The sequence below is a fragment of the Mytilus californianus genome, unplaced genomic scaffold, assembly GCF_021869535.1.
Source record: "Mytilus californianus isolate M0D057914Y unplaced genomic scaffold, xbMytCali1.0.p SCAF_7, whole genome shotgun sequence".
Classification (NCBI taxonomy): domain Eukaryota; kingdom Metazoa; phylum Mollusca; class Bivalvia; order Mytilida; family Mytilidae; genus Mytilus; species Mytilus californianus.
The window spans coordinates 116,238,095-116,260,271 of NW_026262723.1; positions in this window are offsets into that span (position 1 = coordinate 116,238,095).

Here is a 22,177-nt window from a genome sequence, read left to right on the forward strand (position 1 = left end):
CAGGTCACGTAGGTCTTTCAATGATAAGTAAAACATCTACAGGTAACTTAGGTCTTTCAATGGTAAGCAAACCATCTACAGGTCACGAAGGTCTTTCAATGATAAGTTAAAGATCTACAGGTCACGTAGGTCTTTCAACTATAAACAAAACAAATACAGGTTACAGTAGGTCTTTCAATGATAAGTAAAACATACCAAATGCTAAGTTATAAAAGGCTTCATATGATCAGAATTATAAACCTCGTGAAATACCCCTTACTTCTGATAACATAGGAAAACAGTAACAACGAAATGTCAAGCTCACTTTTCAAAACTGGATAACACATAGCCTCTGATTAAACTTTTGGACAACTTAAATTTTAGCATTCATTTATTAAAAAAAATCTGTACGATCATGGTTTTTAAAAGAATCTTTTTTGAACTCTAGAATTAAGAATTTGACATATTCTATGGACATCTGTATATCACTGAAGACTGTAAATTGATGACTTTATGGAACTTTTTGTCGTTTGGCTTCCGCATCATTGATGTACCAAGTAGCATGAAACGCGTTTTATTCATATTAATTAATGACACATTTTGGTTCCGTATATGACATGAATAGGGTGGAATATTTTTTTTGATAATTGGTGATGTTTAGTAAACACTGACTTTTTATTATTTCTGTTTTTAAATGTTTTCAATGTACTCATCAGAAATATCGTCTAACACAAAGCAATAAAATAAAACTATATAAATGGATTAGCGGTTAAAACTTGTCTTTCAAATTACCGGAAACCTTATTTTGCTTTTATTTTGAAAGGGTCCTTTATAACATAATTGGACGTGGATAAATTGCGATAAGAACCTTGATACCTTTTAGAGATTGAAAAGTAAAGATGATGACAATGATGATGATAACAGTAAACTCTATGCAAATATTAGTGTTATCATTAACCATTGTAAAATTGAGGAGTGCAAAAGTTTGAATAAAGTTTCAATTTTATGAATAAATATAGTTTTGTGTTGTTTTTGTATTTTATTATCATTATGACTTGTTGAGGACATGGAAACAAAGTCTGCAATAGTATCAAAGCAATGAACTTCACCATCCAAAACACAATTATTTTTTCATTCTAGACTGAAAGATCGATTGACAGCATAAGTCCAACATAAATACTGTTTCTTGTTTTAGGTGGGGACAAGTCATAAAAGCACTATATCGTCAAACAAAGCGTTCTCCTATTTTTTTTATTTAGTTTACAACATAAAATTGAGAATGGAAATAGGGAATGTGTCAAAGAGACAACAACCCGACCATAGAGCAGACAACAGCCGAAGGCCACCAATGGGTCGTCAATGCAGCGAGAAACTCCCGCACCCGGAGGCGTCCTTCAGCTGGCCCCTAAACAAATAAGTATACTAGTTCAGTGATAATGGACGTCATACTAAACTCAAAATTATACACAGGAAACTATAATTAAAAATGATAAAACTAACAAAGGCCAGAGGCTCCTGACTTGGGACAGGCGCAAAGCGGCGGGGTTAGACATGTTTCTTGAGATCTCAACCCTCCCCCTATACATCTAGCCAATGTAGAAAAAACAAACGCACAACAGTTCGCACATGTTTGTCAAGTTGGTAGATTAAAGCCACAGTATCACCGATGTTCAAATCGATTAAAAAGAGATAAATCAAAATAAAAAATAAAAACCGAGGGAATCGCATAAACTCCAAATGAAGGTAGACCGGGTGTATAGACAGTGTAAGTGTCTCCTTGTATGTATGCATCACCCGACTTGCGAATCCACATTCAGTCAAAATATTACAATCGGGAATAAGAATTAATTGGTAAATCGAGATCATACGACTACACTAGTAAATAAACTCATCATAGATACCAGAATTAGAATTACGTACACCAGACGCGCGTTTCGTCACCAAAGACTCATCAGTGACACTGGAATAAAAAAGTTTAAAACGATCAAGAATTCCGAAAGTAGCACAAGATCTCAGATCCCGAAAACATTTCGCTAGTGAGTTGAAATATTCACATATGGTTGTTATTCAAATAGAACACACTGTTGATCTCCTTCATATAATCGACTCTTCAGCGAATAAAGACACATAATCGACTTTTCTGTGAGAAAAGACAAAAGACAAAAGACAATCAACATCGAACAACATACAGCCCACATTACCTGACTTTCTATAAGCAGAAAATGAAATGCTCTCCTTTTTACTTACCACGACCTTTTATGTTTAAACAAAATTACAAAAATACCGAACTCCAAGGAAAATTCAAAACGGAAAGTCCCTTATCAAATGGCAAAATCAAAAGCTCAAACACATCAAACGAATGGAAAATAACTGTCATGTTCTTGGCTTGGTACAGGCATTTCCTTATGTAGAAAATGGTGGATTAAACCTAGTTTTATAGCTAGTTTATAAATTGTACAGTCTAGCTGCCTATTGTGTTCAAATACTATATTTTTTCTAAGTTCTGTAAAATGCAGTTGATATCTGATTTGAGGAAATGATTCCATTCAGAAAGATGTTATTTGGAATAGGAGCAGTCATTCTTGGCAACAGCATTCAAGTTATATCTAAAAATTGTTGAATGGTATTTTATAAATTGTAGAGGTCATTGAACTCAATCAACACGGGATAACATGATTATTGTCCGTTTTCCTATCGGACTTTTCTGTTTATTCATACACTTCACAAAGTCAAAATGATGCCTACCTCAACAAGGCCTTAAAAACTGTGCATGAGAGAAGAAGAGATGATTAAAGCCTTGCTATAGCCTAGTCAACCCCGCTGCATTTTTGCACCTGTCACAAGTCAGGAGCCTCTGGCCTTTGTTAGTCTTGTATCATTTTTAATTTTAGTTTCTTGTGTATAATTTGGAGTTTAGTATGACGTCCATTATCACTGAACTAGTATACATAGTTGTTTAGGGGCCAGCTGCAGGACGCCTCCGGCTGCGGGAGTATCTCGCTGCATTGACGACCCATTGGTGGCCTTCGGCTGTTGTCTGCTCTATGGTCGGGTTGTTGTCTCTTTGACACATTCCCCATTTCCATTCTCAATTTTATTAAATTTCGGAAAATACTACACGTGGCTCTAACACTTATAGTATTACAAGGACTTTCACAATTATTCTTCAACCAAGGCCACACATATGTCAAGACCCACAGCAGCCAGAGCTGCCAGAAGTGAGACACAAAATAAAAGAATCATAACTTGTTCTGCCAAAGTTGCAGATGACAACCGCCATGCAATAGTGAAAACAAAATTCTTATTTTTAAACAAAACTTCTTGAAAGGGTCCTGAAGGGGAAATGTAACTGTGTTTGAGGTATAGGTTAATAAAAAAAAACACTCTTGCAATAGTATTAGAACATTTAACTTTTCCACCCTATACACAAGTAATCCCATTCCAAACTTTTTTAAAAAAATGGCCTTTATAGATTTAAATATTTTTTTTCTTATGGAGGGACGCATCGTACTTTAAAAAAACCACTCCAATTAAAAATGAAATTCTATTAAACTGACATCAAGATACATAATATCCTAATTGACAATATATTTGTTACGTATGGAGGACGAGTTTTTTCAACAAACAATCGGTATTTCTATGGTAACCAACTGTGGTCCTCTTCTTGTCGACTTAATCCTTTATTCATATGAAGCTTACTTCATATCTTGACTAGAAGTAGACAATGAGGGTCAGTTGAGAAAAAAAACTTTGCGACAAAAGAGGGGCGAAAGATACCAGAGGGACATTCAAACTCATGAGTCGAAAAAAAAACTGGGGGTGATCTCAGGTGCTCCGGAAGGGTAAGCAAATCCTGCTCCACATGTGGCACCCGTCGTGTTGCTCATATTAGTACAAAACCCGAAAAAAATGACTTCAGCATTCAATTGTAAACTTTCCATTTTTATGTATCAACATTCCAGAGGCGCCTGCATATAGATTATATATCTCCCAGTTAATACGCTATTCCAGAGCATGTATTTCCTATCATGATTTCCTTGATAGATGTTTGCTGCTTACAAGGAAGCTATTAAATTCGGAGTTCCAAGTGGTGAAGTTGAAATCATCCCTTTGAAAATTTTACGGACGCCATCACGAGTAAATTGGTCGTTATGGAATATCTGTTTTATAGCAGGTATAGCGGTATACTACTGTTGCCTTTATTTACAGATGACGACTGATATGTTCCAAATGTCGGGACCATAATCCCATTCTCTTTTCGTCAAATGTGACCTACCGATTTAGACTTATCACTAAACGTTTATGAACTTATACGAGCAGCACGACTGGTGCCAAATATGGAGCAGGATCTACTTACCCTTTCCGAGCACCTGAGATCCCCCGAATTTCTGGTGGAGGTTCGTGTTGCTAAATCGTTAGATTTTTTGATGTTGTGTGATTGTATACTGTTGTTTGTCTTTTCGTCAATATCCTTTTTATGCCATAGCATTGCAAATATAAAACTAAGAAGATGTGGTATAATAGCCAATGAGACAACTCTCCACTAGAGACCAAAATGACATAGAAGTTAACAACTATAAGTCACCGTACGGCCTTCAATAAGTTCGTCTTCGATTTTTGAGTTTGAATATCCCTTTGGTATCTTTTACCTCTCTTTTAACATATGGTATCTATTGAATTTATGTTCACCTTCATTTGCGGTCAAGAGCATGCCATATTGCATACACATCTGTCTTATGTTCATTGTGTGCTAGACTCGTGACGGTTAAGAGCTTGGCATATTGCGTACACATCTGACTGATGTTTATTGTTTGCTAGACTTGTGACGATAAAGAACTCGTCATTTTGCACAGAAATCTGTATAACGTTCATTGTTTGCTAGACTCATGGAGGTCAAGAGCTTGACACATTGCACAGATATCTTTCTAATGTTCATTGTTGGCTAGACTCACGGCGATTAAGAGCTTGCATATTGCATACAAATCTGTCAAATGTTCATTGGTTGCCAGACTCGTGGCGGTTGACATATTGCACAGATCTGTCTAATGTTCATTGTTTGCTAGACTTGTGACGATTAAAAGCTTTACATATTGCATACACATCTGTCAAATGTTCATGGTTTGCCAGACTCGTGGCGGTTAATATTTTGGCATATTGCACAGACAACTGTCTAATGTTCATTGTTTGCTTGACTCGTGGCGGTTAAGAGCTTGAAATATTGCACAGACAACTGTCTATTGTTCATTGTTTGCTAGACTCGTGGCGGTTAAGAGCTTGACATATTACACAGACAACTGTCTAATCTTAATGTTTGATTGATCGACCAGAAACGAAGAGCATGAAAATTAGACTGCCACTAAAGAAGACGGTGTAAATAAATGCTATAGTTGAAAGATTTCAAGGATGTAATCAATTGATCCTTCTTTGATTTTTTGATATACGTACCTGAATTGGTCAATCATATTTTGTTTTCAAACTGTACACATTTTTTTCGTGTCGGAATTCTTTGAATTATGAGGTATAATTGAAAAGACAATCATAATAATTACTTACCATTTCATGAAATGATTTTTCAAGTCATGAGGTTAGCAATGCTTGCTCGATAAATTCTATTATCAGTTTAGAAACTCGAAATTAAAATAAAAACAGAAGGCGAACAACTATCTGGATTTGTTTCCTTTGATTGTTTAAGTGTCACATCACACATATATATATAAAACGTCTAGATATTAGTCAGTGATCTTTCTTACGAGGGCGCTGGATCCTTATGAGAAACGACTCTGTACACAATAAAAAAAATATGTATACCCCTGAAAAAGCGTACAAAACAACACCAATATTAAAAAAAAGAAACAATAAATGTAAGCATCTATAAATATTTCGGAAAATAGATATCCTTTATCAGTATGGTTATGATGATGTCATAATCATACTGATGAAGGATATCTGTTATCCGAAATATTTATAAATAATATCCTCGTAAAAATACTTTGTAAAATGCAAATTACACGAAACATAAATGTATATAAGATACTTTTTTTGCTTATTAAAGCCATCATTAGCACTTAACATCATAAGTGGGAACCTTAGCGTCATTGTTGTAGCACTAATGGTTTTTAAAAAGGGAAAAACAAGTTTCCTTTAAAATAGGCTAGGGCAAAAGTGGACCCATTATAGTTTTATTAAAAGGTATACAAAGCATATTACCAGCGTTGTCCCTATCCCGAAAAGAGGTTTCAGATTTATCAAACACATTTCGACGTATTTGTGCCTTTATTCATTCCTCACTGTCGACGTGGTTGTGTCTTTATTCATTCCTCACTGTCGACGTGGTTGTGTCTTTTTTCATTCCTCACTGTCGACGTGGTTGTGTCTTTAATCATTCCTCACTGTCGACGTGGTTGTGTCTTTTTTCATTCCTCACTGTCGACGTGGTTGTGTCTTTAATCATTCCTCACTGTCGACGTATTTGTGTCTTTATTCATTCCTCACTGTCGACGTATTTGTGTCTTTTTTCATTCCTCACTGTCGACGTATTTGTGTCTTTATTCGTTCCTCACTGTCGACGTGGTTGTGTCTTTTTTCATTTCTCACTGTCGACGTGGTTGTTTCTTTTTTCATTCCTCACTGTCGACGTGGTTGTGTCTTTATTCATTCCTCACTGTCGACGTGGTTGTGTCTTTTTTCATTCCTCACTGTCGACGTGGTTGTGTCTTTAATCATTCCTCACTGTCGACGTATTTGTGTCTTTATTCATTCCTCACTGTCGACGTATTTGTGTCTTTTTTCATTCCTCACTGTCGACGTATTTGTGTCTTTATTCGTTCCTCACTGTCGACGTGGTTGTGTCTTTTTTCATTTCTCACTGTCGACGTGGTTGTTTCTTTTTTCATTCCTCACTGTCGACGTGGTTGTGTCTTTATTCATTCCTCACTGTCGACGTGGTTGTGTCTTTTTTCATTCCTCACTGTCAACGTGGTTGTGTCTTTTTTCATTCCTCACTGTCGACGTGGTTGTGTCTTTATTCATTCCTCACTGTCGACGTGGTTGTGTTTTTTTTCATTTCTCACTGTCGACGTGGTTGTGTCTTTATTTATTTCTCACTGCCAAAACGGGTGCTTCCCTTTAGCAATTTTGACTCGGAGAGTTCAAATGACCATATTTCCTGTCCCTTTAACCTTGTGTCTTTTTCATTCCTCACTGTCGACGTGGTTGTGTCTTTATTCATTCCTCACTGTCGACGTGGTTGTGTCTTTTTTCATTCCTCACTATCGACGTGGTTGTGTCTTTTTTCATTCCTCACTGTCGACGTGGTTGTGTCTTTATTCATTCCTCACTGTCGACGTGGTTGTGTCTTTTTTCATTCCTCACTGTCGACGTGGTTGTGTCTTTATTCATTCCTCACTGCCAAAACTGTGCTTCCCTTTAGCAATTTTGACTCGGAATGTTCAAATGACCATATTTCCTGTCCCTTTAACCTTTTTGGTCATTGTTGAAGACAATATGATGACAGCTGGATGTCTTTCTATCTTAGTTTTATTTTTGTCGTTGAGTAGCTGTCTCATTGACATATACCTCACATCTCCTTTTTTGATACTTGTACCAAACAAAACCAACATATTGGTAATACCCTTTTATTCACAATATGGTATTATTATGTATTGCATAATACATTTAAGAAAGTTAACATCAAATGTTCATGCAATATGAATTTCAAATAAAATCTCTTACATGTATACCATTTTATACAAAGGAATAGTCTGTATTAAATTTGTATTTGAATGTTTACACGAATAGTTATCTTTTATTTAATCAAAACGTGCAAATATGTTCAATAAGAAGATATGAACTATTCAATACCCATTTCTTTGATAGCTGTTTTATTGCGGTAGATCACCTTTGGAACAAAATTACATTACATTAAAATCTCAAATCTGCATGCACTCAATATACTTTTCATTTTATTAAAGCTCACTGTTTTATGTTTTAACATTTTAAGAATACATTAATTTAATTGAACTATCGAAAATCTTTTTCTTCTATAATCAACAATGCATTCTATGAAGATGTTCTAAAAAGATTATTACTTTGTATTAAGCATTAAGAAAAAACAGATACAAATTTGTGAAATTAGACTTAATTTTTTACTCTGTTTCCATTAACCAAATGTAAATTTACCATCCCATCCCCTAACAAGAATTTTGTATAATTTCAATTTCTTATTCTAAAAGAGATATATTGATTGCTATCAAATTGTGAATTATTGAACATTTTATAATTATAACAACTCACTCTTTCAAAGTTAAACTTTTAGGATTTTGGCTGTTTCTCATTACTCTTAACATTTCGCTCAAGAGAGTCTGATAAAAATAGACAAAGAAACACCAAGATTCGTGTGTCGTAAATAAAAACAACAGTAGTATACCGCTGTTCGAAACTCATAAATCGATAGAGATAAAAACAAATCCGGGTTACAAACTAAAACTGAGGGAAACGCATCAAATATAAGAGGAGAACAACGACACAACAAAAACACAACATTAAAATGTAACACACACAGAAACGAACTATAATATAACAATGGCCATTTTCCTGACTTGGTACAGGACATTTTAAGAAAAAAATGGTGGGTTGAACCTGGTTTAGTGGCATGTCAAACCTCCCGCTTTTATGGCAACGTCAAACACAACATCAAAACGACAACATCACCTGACAGGACCACAATACAAATAAATGGGAGAACATATAGGACAAAGAAACACACGAATAATAGCTAACAAAAGGTACTAGGCTTAAAATTCAATACACCAGACTTGCGTCTCGTCCACACAAGATCAACCAGTGACGCTCAGATGAAAAAATTTTGAAAGCCAAAACAAGTACAAAGCTGAAGAGCACCGAGGACCAAAACTTCCAAAAAGTTGCGCCTAACACGGCCAGGGTTTTCTGCCTGTGACAAGAACATCCTTATTATTTAGAATAATTAATAATTTTGCAAACAGTAAATTTTGTAAAATGACTATATAATAGATATACATGATAAAACCGAAGTGGGGACTAACTACAGAATAAAAACGGATACATTACATAAAACAACTTAATCCAACACATAAAAATACACAGCCGAGTTAGCCAAAGCCTCAAAGCACAAAGTGACGTCACATTTGAAATTCTAAAAAAACACACAAAGTGACGTCACATTTGAATTTGTAAAAATATTTCCCAAAAATAAGATAGGATAAGGATTGATTCAAGATAAGATTTGTAATACTGACATTACATTTATTAATAACAATGAAAATTACAATACTTATTAATATCAAATTGTGGTAGTAATAAGATAATTAATTGTATTATCTAGCTATGTCGGTGTTTCTTGTAAAATTGGTATCAAGGATATAAATAAAAGTAAACTAATATGTGTATATTCGTCTAGAAGACAGCAATCCATGGACACGATTATTAAAAAGACATCTAGAGGTAAGCATATACTTATCGGCAATAAACAGGTGTCTATTGATATGTCAAACTGTCATTTTGATTTCATGCATTTGTATTCACTGAAATGACTATTCAACGTCACTTACCGTTGCGTGAGGACATTTTGTTTTAGATACTGCCGAAATTTACCTTTACTGTAAATAAACCTAATATACCAGCAATAGCTACCTTTCATAGATATTTTGGTATCACAAATTCATATGAATGGATTTTCGACCAAAAGGGACAACATTTCGTTGCCTATAGTTAATTTTCCTCTTTTGGACTGCGATGTTCTTTGGTCCCTCCTTACGGTATTTATCCCAACTCGGTTGTTATACCCATATCTGTAATGACGTCATACATTTCAATGAATGTAATATATGTATCACTGGTTAATAATGAAGTCGGTGATTTCGTTACAACAAGTTACCTAAAACCATTACTAAATTCTTTCATAGATACACCAATTTGATTTGGAAATTTAGTTGTACCTGCCGGAAACTTGTCAAATCCTCATTCGTAGACTGTTTAGACATGTGTTTACTAATTCCATTGGATGTAAAGTGATTATTTGATTTGAATCTGGGAAACATGTGATTTATTTATTAGTCGTTATTGGCGTAACAACTGGTACTCTTAGATCGTTACCTTGTCACTTCAGACGTTTTTGTTAGTGTTTTTTTGTGCTTCTACAGATTTTTACAGATTGTTCTTACACTCAACTTTTTCTCAGCGGTTGCGAAGCACTTTTTCCAAATCAATTTAGTTTTGAATCAAGATAACACAGTCACTATAGTATAGTAAATAGTAAATAGCCTTTTGATGTTCTAAGACAATGTCACAAAACTATGACAATGTAATTTACACTGTTCAAGCATCACCGCACGTCAAACTTTGTACAACAGAAAAGCTGATTGGATATTAATGACAATTTGAATGGGCACCCTATCAACGACCTTCAGTAAGCATTCATTAAAATTATTTCACACGCAAGTAACAGTATTTTGTAAACAACACAAAAATATTAGTATAATTTATTTTGCATTGAAATGTAACGAAGCCACCGATTCATAACCTTAAAAATTGGTTCACTAACAGTTGATAAAATGTAGTAAGTCTGAATAGAAATATAAAAATTATGTCAAATACGCGTTTAAAAACGTGCCCTATTCGGACATTTTGAGATGTTTGAGTGCTGTATTTGTGTTGTGTGTAAAGAATTTTAGAGGTCAATTTGACTTTTAATCAGTTGGATTTTCATAATTAATCAAAGATGTGTTGGGTTTTCTCCTTTTTAAAAAAAATTTATATCAGTATTCTCTTATATTTCCCATTATCTTCTGAAATTTTGTTTTGAAGATGAATGATTGAACATATTTATACCAAGCAATTAAACTTTTACTCTTGGTTCATAAATACCATTGAAAATACAACACCTAACACAAGATAACCATTGCTAGAAGAAAATGAGCCACTCGTTCTCAGGTTGAGATGGAATATGTCCGTCATTTAATTTTATGAGGTAAACGAAAAGTGGCGAAACTGAACTTCCAACACCTAGCGATGATATCTAATCATATAATACTCTTGCAATGGATTTTTAAATACAATGTGACATTTTTCTATCCCGGATTATTTCTTTGTTAAAATTGTAATACATTATTTCATGGTACACCGACTAGAGAAGTAAAGTGAAATATGGTAATTGTTTCATGATATATTTTGGCCATCATTTGTGACTTTCGTATAAATGGAAAAAAGTTGGAAATACAAATTAAGCAGGCCTCAAAGTGTGTCTTTCAGATGAAGAACAGCAATTAAAAGCACTGTTCCTTTGCCTTTAGTATTGCCAATTACATGTAGGGATTTTGTGTTGTGGATTAATTATTTATACACCATGCATGTTCCTTCTTTTCCAGTCAATAATTTATTCAGATTTGGAGAATAAGATACAGGCAAATTGAAGTTTGTTCGTTTTGTTTCACATCGAATAATGCATGTGCCATGGGAGCAGTTTGGGCCATATTATTGATTAATTTAGCCAGTTAAACATACATATTTGCTTTTGATTCCAAAGAGAATGGAGATGGGGTCAGAAGAAAAAAAATTTCCAAGAAACTGAAGAAAAAACCGCACTTTTAATATTTTGTTTTGCTTCAGCTCAAGCTATTTTTCTAATCGTTTTATTTTCACATTGAAGTAATAGAGAATCTAAGATTGAAACTTTCATTTTTATTCTTCATTTATCATGTATTTTCAGGAAACTTTGATTACATTTTGAATAAAAATTGTGTTATTCATTAACTAGTCTTTTTTTATTTGTATTGCTGGTCTACTGCCTCATTTACATATATCTGAAATATCGTGATCATATATAGAGATAGATAATTGCATCAGAGATCGTATTATGTGATAGACTAATTTTACCATTTTATCACTGTTCCCCTTTATTTATCGATGGCATTCAACTCTCTTTTGAAAATACTAAATCGAATATGAAGTACATGCACGAAGAAGTTTGTCTGACTTGAAAATACGTAGTCCAATATCTCACGGCTTCATTTACACACACAGTGCACTGATTCTTTTAAGTTTATAATATTTTACGAAATCATTTGAAATTTTGTTTTTCGAAGAAAAACTTGTATTACAATAAGTATATTTACTAAACTTCAAAGTAGATACGGTAGAATAGGATTTTTAAAAGTAAACTTCACCAGGAACTCTCAAAGCCTAGCCTTATAATGCCAAAAGATAAACTTCAATTTGTCGTATCATAAAAACGTACAGTTGTAAGGTACTATAGATAAGGTCTTTGAACATCAACTTAACTACCGGTTAACCGGTTAATCGGTCAAAAGATTATCCCAGTAACCGGTTAGGCAAAACTGTTCGATTTGGCAACCTGAATAATTAGAGTACGTCGTCATGCCGCTGCACTAGACGTCCTAGTAGTGGACCTCTGCTAGTATCCAATCAACTGTTCTATCGCACATAGATTGACGTAAGGTGATGTTTGAAACAAAGTAATTTCTAAAATGACATTGGCATAGTTTCCTTTAGGACACCGTTGTTATCTGTATATATATATATATATCTGTATCAACATCAAAGAATAAATTACTTCATTGTCGGAGTTGTGGACTACTGATTCAAAATAATGTTGATTTCGACAACGAGCGTTGTAACCGTTGAGAAAACGTTGAGTGTAATATACTGTGCTGATAAACCGAAATCCAATGTCAGTTTGTTTTTCATTTATTATTTTGTACATAAATCAGGTCGTTGATTTTCCGTTTTGATTGTTCTACATTTTGTCATGTCGTGGCCATTTACATCTTACTATACGGTACGAGTTTTGCTCATTGTTAAAGGTTGTACGGGGACCTCTGCGGCATTTGGTCTCAGGTGGAAGATCGTCTCATTTGCAATCATACCACATGTTTTTATTTGTATAATTATTCAGCTATACACAACTGTTATAATACAAAATATATCGTGTATTTAATAAAATGATTAAAAGCTACTATAATAATGGTAAAGAACGAAATCGCCTAATTTTATTTGGCTTTGATTGGCATGTTCCACAGAACAAAATAACCATCCTGTCTGTATTGTCCATGGAACACGTAATTCAGTGGCTGTCGTTGGTTGCTTCCTTTTTTATTTGTTTTTATTATTGGTATGTTATAAATCAGGCGTTTGGTTTTCTCGTTGTAGTTGTTTGAAATCATTTACGTCGAGCCTGTTTGTATAAAGTAAATTAACAAAAATACCGAAATCCATGGAAAATTCAAACCGGAAAGTCCTTTATCAAATGGCAAAATCAAAAGCTCAAACACATCAAACGAATGGAAAACAACTGTCATATTCCTGACTTGGTACAGGCATTTTCTTATGTGGAAACTGGTGGATTGAACCTCTCACTTGTTGGCTCTTTAATAACTATATAATTATGATTATACGGTTTTGGATTTGCTTTTCTTTAATGTCCTTACTGTTACCTATAATGATAGTTGGTTATATTCACGGCATTTGTATAGTTGTTTTATAGACAATCATAAGACTACATCTCCTTATTATGATATGTTTCATAGTGCAGAATCGTTATGGGTAACCAAAAATATTTCACTAGGCAATGCTATAGTCGGGGATACAGTGACAGTTTCATTTATCGAAGGAATGCCATAGGCCGGGATTAAACAGAATTGTTCTTACTTTTACAAAAATAATAATGAAAATAACACTGCTTCATTGTGGTGTTTGTGTGAGGAGATTGCACTTCAAAACGGGTTGAATTGAATGTGTTTAACATAGTACAACAAAACAAATGTACAAAAATAACAAATTATATCATAATTTTGCGTAAGTAATTTTAGTTCATCTATCAAAAACTTAAAAGATATGAATTTAATTGAAATATCTAGTAATTCACCATAAGAATGAATTACAGTAAAAAAATAGAAAAATTAGTCATTTTTCTGGCAGTCACAAGAGAAATTGTTCCATTAAGTTTCTATAGGTTTTTTGTACTTAAGTGTAGATATTTCATTACCTGAAAAATAATTTCATGTGTTTAGCCTGCCATTATTTCGATTGATCATTTTGACATTATTTCTCTTTCTGACGTGGTATGAAACATGCAGTGCATTCATCTTCATATTATCTTTCTTTTAATTAAATCGATAATTCAGATAACAAGTTTTAATCTAAAACATACAGGTGTATTTGAGATCGTGGTTTAAGAAACACTTTAATGGGTTATTTAATCGGATGAATGTTGATTTATTTTCATTATTTCCAAATGTGCAGCTACTTGCATCCTATTCTTAGATGAACAAAGTCATTACATTACATTGGTTAAACTGGTTTTAAAATTTGATAGTTTATTTGACTCTTGAATTCTTATTTCTTTCTGCTTTTGTTTTTGTTTTTCGTTTTGTCTTTTCTTAGTGTGTTTTTGTGTTTCAAGCTTACCCTTCCTGTTTGTTTATTTTAACATGCAATTAGTGTTTATATGTACTACAAGAAAATAGAATGATTTTTTATATCAGATCCATATTTTTTTTGTACTTTCTTCAATATCATATGAAAAATGTTTACTAAATTGCATATAGACATAAGTAAACGCTATATAAAATGTTGTGTATAATATTATGACGGATGTAAAGTACGAATGCATTTCCATACACCATTGTATCACCTCCGCATAACATAATTGCATTTCATGTTTATTATTTGAAGAAAATATAAAGTGGCATTACAGAAAAAGTGACATGTACCCTGGAAATTAACATTGAATTCCGATTTATTATTAATATCTTTTCGTAGTATACTTCATTTGTAATTACCGTGAGAAATATTGGATATTCTAGACACAGACTTTAAATTAACGGTATTGACACCACTCTTTCATACTTACAGAGAAGATCAAACAAATCTATTTACTCTACGTGAGAGGCAACACTAATAATATCACCAATAGCCGCGCTTAATTTAATTTGTTGTCCATGTTAAAGAATGAAATGTTACACCGTACATTGGTAGTTATAGAAGTTATTTTTCATGGGAAGCATTATTGCACAAGTTTGCTTTTGTTTGTTTTGTTTTGCAAATAGTTTTACTCCCAGGAGTCTTAATTTTCATTTTATACAGTTCTACGAAAGTTCCGACTACAATCAGAACCTCTAAATGAAACCAGAACACAAAGATTAGAGAACAAAAAATCAGTAGTATATAGATTCGGAAACATTCATCCGAATTTATTCTAAAACTAGTTGTTGATACGGGTTATGTTCTTCTCATATATTTATGATACTAAACCCCTTACGTGAGGGATTGTGCTTGATTTCCATATTATGAAGACATAATCTTTCAATCATTTTAGTTGAGGTCTGGAGATGGCATATCAGTAGCTGATACATGTAGTAGTCTTTGTTAATTTATGTATCATTTTGCTTAGTTTCTTCTGTTACCTATTCTGACATCGGACTCGGACTTCTTGTAAGCTGAGTTTTTCTGTGCGTATTGCTGTGTGTGTGTTTATTCTACATTCGCTAGAGGTATAGGGGGAGGGTTGATATCTCACAAAACATGTTTAACCCCGCCGCATTTTTATGCTTGTCCCAAGTCAGGAGCCTCTGGCCTTTGTTAGTCTTGTATGTTTTTTATTAAATTTTGGTTCATTTATATGTTCGGAGTTTAGTGTGACGTCCATTTTTGCTGAACTAGTACACAATTTTGTTAAGGGGCAAGCTGAAGCCCGCCTACGGGTACGAGATTTGCTCGCTGTGTTGAAGACCTATTGGTGGCCTTGGGCTGTTTTCTGCTCTTTGGTCGGGTTGTTGTCTCTTTGGCACATTCCCCGTTTCCATTCTCAATTTTTATTATAAAAGGAGGATTTCACATAAAATGCAGCTAAAAATAAAACAAATGTTAATAAGGAGATATGGTAGGATTAGCAATGAGAGAACTATCATTAAAAACCCTAAGCACAAAGATGTGTTCAAATACAGTTCACCAAAATGGCTTGATTTTTACTACAGCAATATACAAAAACAGACAAGAACCTACGACACACATTGAATTAAGGCTACAACAGAACATACGAACACACTTTAAAAATCATTTGAAAAGTGAAGGAGGATGTGACGACCCTTCCAGAGCACCTGGGATAGGCCTCGGATTATTGTGGAGTTCGTGTTGTTCAGTCGTTATTTTTCTATGTTGTGTTTTGTAGACAGTTGTTTGTCTTTTCGATTTTTGTTTCTTGTTTTTTACCATGGCGTATTCAGTTTGTTTTCGACTCACAAGTTTGAACATTCTTTGGGAAAATCTGCCTTTCTTGAGGTACTATATAAGATGAGACGTTATATATTGTCACAAGATCTGTACTTTGTGTCGTTTTTGTTGTTACGGATGAGGAATAGATATATACCCTGCCACGTCCGGTCTGTGTGTTGTTTAATGTTTTTTTTTGTATCGATCTCAACTGATTTTTATAGTTTGTTCTTATGTTGTGCTGTAACACCACTGTCCCGTGTTAGAGGGAGGGTTGAGCGCTCACAAACATGTTTAACCCGCCACATTCTTTATGTGCCTGTAGTTCAGTAGTTGTCGTTGGTTCATGTCTGGCATATTTGTTTTTCGTAAATTGTTTTGTAATAAATTAGGTCGTTAGTTTTCTCAATTGAGTTGTTTCATATTTTCAATGTCGAGGCTTTTTATAGCCGACTCATTGTTGATTGCCGTATGGTTGCCTATAATTGCTTACATCCACTTCATTTGAACTTGAGTGGATAGTTGTCTCATTGGCAATAATAACATCTTCTTTTATTTAAATGCAAAGCGTGGTATATGGTATACATTTACGTACAAAAAATTCAGAACGCGTTATTAACAAAAAAACTTATATGTTATATGTCAAAAACTATACCAAACTTATGATTGTGTACGCCATACGCACGTTTCGTATACATTCGGTGATAATCCTCGATCAGTGATGTCACTATCAATGTAAGGTGGTAAATACAATTATAACTGTCCGTTGTTATCCTGACAACCAACTCGTAATGACGTCTGTAAAACTTTCGAAGGAGTGACGTAAACTTTACATCTTGAAACCATTGCGTCCGTAGCTTCCTATAAGCAGTGGCACACCATGAAATCTATGAAATACACATCGAAATAAAACATAATACGTTTTATTTGAACATATTTTAAATTGACATTGATAACTTCCATATTTATTTCAAGGCTTTCAGCATCGTGTTGATCAGTCTTTAGTTTTCTATGTTGTGTTTTGTATACTGCTGTATGTCTTTTGGTCTTGCTCTTCTATTTTAGCCATTTCGTTGTCAGTTTATTTTCGACTTATTATTTTGAATGTCCCTTTGGTATCTTAATTTCGCCTGTCTTGTAGTAAGTAATGTGTTTTTACAACCATGTTGATGTTAATAGTATTTTAAAACGTCTTTATGTAATAAAAATATTTATCCATTAAATCCCATCTGGTAGAAATTCAAACATAGTCTATTTTCATATTTTTATTTACCTAGTCTTACTTTGATCTATAATTGTTTACTTTTTATACATTGTGACTTGGATGGATAGTTGTCTCATTGGCACTCATACCACATCTTCTTATTTATATTTATTATATCAAAACAAAGTTTCTGGTACATTATTACTATAAACACTTTTGTCCCTCAAATTCGTTATACTTTAAAAACGTTACTCTCAAGAACGCAAACTAATACATACATACTATCCCCAGAACCTTTACATATAGTTTACTTTTAAAACTTAAATTTTCGTGTGTTCTGATTTGCCTGAATTAAGAGGCATATTTTGCAGATATAATCTTTAACGTTCGGAAATGATTACCTATTATGTCTGTTTGTTTTGTTCACACATTGTCAATATAATGGAATTGTAATCTACTATATCATACAAGTGAGAGGTTTAGCTAGCTGTAAAATCAACTATTTTCTACATAAGAAAATGTCGGTACCAAGTCAGGAATATGACAGTTGTTTTTCATTCGTTTGATGTATTTGAGCTTTTGATTTTGCCATTTGATAAGGGACTTTCCGTTTTGAATTTTCCATGGAGTTTGGTAGTTTTGGTTTTTTACTTTTTTCAATGTTTTATAAATATAAACATCCCGCAGGTTCAAGAAAGTTAAATATTAACATCTGTTTCACTTCGAAATACAGTAACATGAATTTCAATTAAATATGTTTAATGTATTAGATTACTAATAAAAACACATTAACGATGATGAAAATAATTTATTGATTGGGAAGAGTTAATTTACAAATCGTTTGAGAAGTACGTAGGCTGAAATCCAGTTGAAATTAAAATAATGGAACTTTTAATCAGAGAAGGTAAAAATTACCAAGTTGTTATACCTGAATTGTATGGCCTATACAAATGTACTGTTGGTGCATAATTTATGATTGTTTGCATCTTATTTGCGTGTTTATACACAAATTATAGCATGAAGCTTAGAGATATTAGTATACTTTTAAAATAAAGAATGTTTTTACAAAGCATACGATTATAGTAGGTACAAATGGATGTTGATCTTTAATCTGAATATTAAGCATAAATTCGAACGAAAAAAAAAATTTGAAAGATAAAAGATTGATCTTTTTAAAGCATTAATGTGCATCACAAAACAGTCGATAATGGTAGGTGCAAATGCATGTGGATCTTTAATGTGTATTTGTATACATTCCATTGCTAAAAATCTAGATTGAGTCTTTTTTATTTATTATTTGCATCTCTGCCCCCCAAGAACAGTTTTTTGGGGGAAATCCAAAAAATTGGCACTATTCTTTTATCGAAAATAGAGTCGGGTACACAATTTTATGTTAAGGCTTGGTTGAGTTGACTCAGTGCATTGTCCTGAAAACATATAAAGCAAAACAAAAAAAACTAAATTTTCATAATTTAAGAAGAAAAAAAAACTGATTTTTTGGCAGGATATTAATCTAATCTAAAATCTAGAAAAAAATCATCGGTGATATTTTCATAAAAAATGGAAAAATAATCTTTAAACATAATCTAGCCAAACTTCATTTATAAAATGAGGGGTCCATATACTTGTTTTCGAGCTAATGATTTGAATCAGTCGAAAACATTTTTTTTTCTATCAGTCGAAAACATTTTCTTTTCTAATATGTCAAAGTTTGACGTCGCGAAAAATAACATTTTACGTTAGCAACGTCTTTACCTCGTATGCTTCAAGCGGAAAACAACTGAGAAGTTCCGAAAACAGTCAAGAGATGTTTCAAAAGGAATGCGATGCTAGGTATGGATACGGATCTGGAGTTTCCATCTTTATCAAATATTCAAAGTCGCAATAACATGTACTAAATATATGATAAATATATAATATATATGGACCTTTTTTTTCTAAATAAAGGTTATCTTAATATCTTACCATAATATCTTATATCTTTATCTTAACGTCATCAATAAAATTAAACACATAGGGAGGGTAGCTAGCTGTTTGAATTCTTACCTTAAAGATATTGCCACAGGACGGACGACTTTGTTACCTTAAAACTCTCCCAATAACCGTGATATGTTGTTCACCATTAATCTGTTTCTTAATAGTATTAGGTAAAGATTTATTTGATAAAAAAAGAAGAGAAAAAAATAATAATTTAATCGAATTAGGCATTGCACTTAAGGCATATTCCTTAAAATTGAGAACGGAAAGACTTGCAATTTTATATATACAACTAGATATATTTTCTTTGGTAGCAAGAGTTCAATTGTCACGACAAATACGCCACCAATAAGAATACAAGTAGATGTGGGGTTTGCGTCACTCAGAAAACTTGATATTGAAAATAAGGATTACATACGCAAGTGGACGAAATTTCTATATAACTCGACCAAATGGAGCTGCATTAACAGAGGATTAAATTAAATATATTTTTAATCCTTCAGAGAAGAAGAGAACTTAAGCATCTGCAAACAGAAGTAAACATGACGAAAAAGTTCAAATATCAAGTAACTCTTACGTTATGGTAATAAATTGACGTCATAGAAAAAGATAAAATATGATGTATATAAAGTCTGTTTTATAGACAAAAAGATCTTCCTTATCCTTTTGCCGAGGTCGAAAAACCTCAAAGCCGGAAATTTAAAAGCTAAGTGTATAAAAACGGAACTAGCTATGTTGCAAAAAAACGTAAAATGTTGTTTTCTATCAAATTTTATCTGTAGCAGACTGGAGTAGTTAGGAATATGAAAAAGACAAAAAAACCTAATTATATAAATTTTAAACGTAGCCATTCATCCAAAAATAAGCCGGACATGTGTAAAAACCATCTTATAATTACTTTTTACATCATTTTATCATTCTTTTCTTTTGAAATATTCAAAGTATATTATAATGATAAAACTATTTTGATACGCCTTTATGAGGATATAAATAAAAATCCATTAACCCCATCTGCTCCATTAACCCCATCTGCTACTATTTCAGACGTTGTCAGTTTCTAATTTTCTATTATATTTTCTTTAATAGAACATAAATTACAATGTAATATGTTCCAAGACAATATTAAATATCAAGTCCAAAATTAATGGTGAAAACGGGAAAAATAATTGAACAAATATTTGTTTTCATATTCCTCACTTGATATGGCTGCTTCCGATACGAGCGTCATTGAACTAGCCGATCCAATGGCGCAAAAAAAGTCTTACATATTAAAAAAAATATTTATTATACACACTTGTCAAAAGTATAACGGGAATCTGTACTAACTTGACATTTCTCAGTTCGAAGTTTACACTTCTCAATTGAAAATTTACACTTTTCAATGATAATGTGTGATTTAAAAAAATATAAAGCCAAAATTATAAAGCGTTTGAGAGAATGATAAAATTGAGAATGGAAATGGGGAATGTGTCAAAGAGACAACAACCCGACCATAGAACAGACAACAGCAGAAGGTCACCAACAGGTCTTCAATGCAGCGAGAAATTCCCGCACCCGGAGGCGTCCTTCAGCTGGCCCCTAAACAAATATATATACTAGTTCAGTGATAATGAACGCCATACTAAACTCCAAATTGTACACAAGAAACTAAAATTAAAATAATACAAGACTAACAAAGGCTAGAGGCTCCTGACTTGGGACAGGCGCAAAAATGCGGCGGGGTTAAACATGTTTATGAGATCTCAACCCTCCCCCTATACCTCTAGCCAATGTAGAAAATTAAAAGCATAACAATACGCACATTAAAATTCAGTTCAAGAGAAGTCCGAGTCTGATGTCAGAAGATGTAACCAAAGAAAATAAACAAAATGACAATAATACATAAATAACAACAGACTACTAGCAGTTAACTGACATGCCAGCTCCAGACTTCAATTAAACTGATTGAAAGATTATGTCTTCATCATATGAATATCAGGAACATTATTTGAACTTTAAAAACAAACAGTTACAATCCACATGAGTTTTAAATGAGCATTAACTGTATGATAGCTCTGCAGTTACAAAGTTTATGAAACTCACATTGTACAAAAAGATGTTTTATTTAACCTTTCATCGACCAAAAACAATGTCTTCAAGGCGGATTGTAACCTCTGCTCGACACCAGTGTCATCTGGTAAGCTATTGACCTGACTTTTAAAGATATTTAACAAACACATATTTTAATAGAAAAAGTATTACTCTGTAAGTTTTTTTTTTTTTGCTAATTTTTCATATGTATTAGACACACATTGAGAGCGTTAGCAAGAATGGGTGTATCTAATTTGGACCAAGACAATATTGTCAATGCAGAATGATAGTTTTCAATTATTTTGGAGGGGATCTTTCAGTAATTTGACCATATGTTTTTGAAAACCACGCTAATTGCATGGTATCCAATTTCATTAAACGACATTTTGGTGTAAATATGTATACAGATAGATATTGCAATGTTTCCATGGTCAATTGTTTGGATTTATTGTAAGCTAATTGCAGTCAGTAGTGAAATGGCACCTACTGTTTGCTTTTGGCTTACACAACTAGATAGAAATAGCGCTTTGAAACCTTTCATTTACAATTAGTGAATTCTAGCCGAATTCCGTGTATAATTTTAGAAAGATAGCCATGTCTGTAGATTATTTAACGCTGTGATATCTTCGTTCATTTAGTGTAAATGTAATATATAATTGATGTGCCGATCAAACTGTCAAATTC